The sequence below is a fragment of the Gossypium hirsutum genome, chromosome A04 (genome assembly GCF_007990345.1).
Source record: "Gossypium hirsutum isolate 1008001.06 chromosome A04, Gossypium_hirsutum_v2.1, whole genome shotgun sequence".
Classification (NCBI taxonomy): Eukaryota; Viridiplantae; Streptophyta; class Magnoliopsida; order Malvales; family Malvaceae; genus Gossypium; species Gossypium hirsutum.
Window position 1 is genome coordinate 70,624,180 of NC_053427.1, and position 2,296 is coordinate 70,626,475.

Consider the following 2,296-nt stretch of genomic DNA (forward strand, 5'->3'; position numbering starts at 1 on the left):
CAAAAATGTATAAATTATTAAAAACCGAGTCAAAATTGTACCTTAATCTACCTAAGAATGTGCCAAAACCATGGAAGCTTCAAAAACCTTATTTTGTTTCTCAAATTCGGCAATGAAGATGAAGGAAATAATATGATTTTGGTTTTCTTTTATTTAATATAACATAATTTACTAAATTACAAAACTAACCTTAAATAAAACATATGAAAATCATTTAAACAATGTCTAAATATGTCCACTCATTATAATAATGGTATAATTACCATGAAAGGCTCATTCAATTCATTTCCATATCTATTTGGTTTATTTAACTAATAGAACTCATAATTTACGCTTTATGTGATTTAATCCTTTTTACCGAATTAAGCATTTAAATGGTAAAATTTCTTTACGAAACTTTCACATAATAATTCTATCATGATGTAAACCTTATTAAAATAATAAAATAAATATTTTGACTTTAGATTTGTGGTTCCGAAACTACTGTTCCGATTTGACTCAAAAATGGGCTGTTACATCTTTTTAACTTCGACAGTGTTGGGCTCTAATGTCTTTCTGATCCTTAGTGTCAATGCTTTACAATGCTCCTTCCCTGGATTCCTCGAATTCTCCGTATCACTAGGTAAAGAACCTTGTGGTTAGTTTCTGAGTTCAGTTGCAAGCTGGCCCACTTGATTCTCCTAATTCCTTAGAGTGGCATCATTTTTCGCCATGTATGCCTTCAATAAATTCTCTAGGCTATTGGATGGTTCAGCTTGGGTTGGTTTTTGAGCTTGTTGAGAAAAACTAGGTGGCTGGGTTGGTCTAGGTTGGGCATAATTGTTACTGGTTCCTACCCCTTGATTACTCCAGGAAAACTTAGAGTGGTTTCGCCATGATGGGTAATAGAAATTGGATTGCAGTCCTTGTATTCCACGATTTTTGTTCTGGTTACCCATGTAATACATGAATTCTAGGTTCGATGAACATTCTTTGAACAAATGTCCTTCCCCAAAATAAACACAAGCTACATTTTCAAATTGATTCTGTGGCTGTGTTGAAAAACTATTAAACCTATTAGTGGTAAAATTTTCAAGAATTGATGATATTGAGGATACTTGATATGCGAGTGAAGTAAGAGCGTCCACTTCATGTATTCTAGTGGCTCGTCTTCCTAACACTGCTTGATTGGTTGGCCATTGATAATTGTTGCTGGCAATCCTTTCAATGATTTCATAAGCCTGATTATAAGACTTAGAAAGGAGAGCACCATTAGTAGAAGTGTCCACTACAATCCTCGTGTGAGCATTGAGACCATTATAAAATGTCTCAAGTTGGATGCAATGTGGGACTCTATGATAAGGGCACTTCCGTAATAATTCTTTGTACCTTTCCTATGCCTCATACAAGGACTCATCATCCATTGTTGAAAAGTAGTGATCTCATTCCTCAATTTAGCATTCTTGCTAGACGGTAAATACTTCATAAGGAATCTTTTTGTTAACTCTTACCATGTGGAAATTATGTTTGGTGGCAATGAGTTCAACCAAGCTCGAGCTCTGTCCCTTAGCGAATACGAGAATAGCTTCAATCGTAATGCATCTTCGGGAACTCCGGCTAACTTGAAAGAATTGCTCACATCCATAAACAATCTTAAATGTAGGTGAGGATCTTCAGTAGGCATTCCACTAAATTGGCCCACTGTCTGAAGCATCTGGAACATGACTAGCTTCAGCACAAACTATCGTGCCTCAATTTCAGATCTCCTAATACCCGTATTAAGATCATGAAATACAAGCATGGCATAATATCTTAAAGCTCTATCCCTATCATCAGCGATAAGGATAGGATTTTGAGCAAGGTTTGCATCGTTTCCTTGATTCAGATTTTCAAAGTTCATCTCTTCAATCCTTCTCTGACTTGCTTGTCTTCTTCGCTATCGAAATGTTCATTCAATCTCAAGGTCTACAGGGAGTAAATAAAAAATTCGCTCAATACTCATAAACACCTAAAATAATCACAGAAAAATTAATTAAGTTAAAATGTAAACAGAAAAATAAACCAAAGTGCAAAACTAACAAATTCACAAATAATGACTTTTAAAACAGTCCCCGGCAACGGCGCCAAAAACTTGGAACTATGAAAATGTGCAAGTGTACACAATCGCAGCAAGTAATAAGGTGACAAGTAAATTTAGAGTTATCGTACCCACAGGGACTGTTAAAAGAATTATTTATGAATGCTATTTAAAACACTTTGGTGAAGAAAAAAAATATTTTGTTTGAAGAGAGTGATTAAAAACTAAGATTTTAAACTA

General features: G+C 34.7%; 1 non-coding gene across 1 annotated transcript; it reads left to right on the forward strand.

Moving 5' to 3' along the window:
• The first annotated feature begins 1,329 nt into the window (after nucleotides 1-1,329).
• LOC121228429 (small nucleolar RNA R71) lies at nucleotides 1,330-1,435 on the forward strand. The gene has a single exon (XR_005926005.1). It is a non-coding gene; the product is annotated as a small nucleolar RNA R71 (small nucleolar RNA).
• The last annotated feature ends 861 nt before the right edge of the window (nucleotides 1,436-2,296 follow it).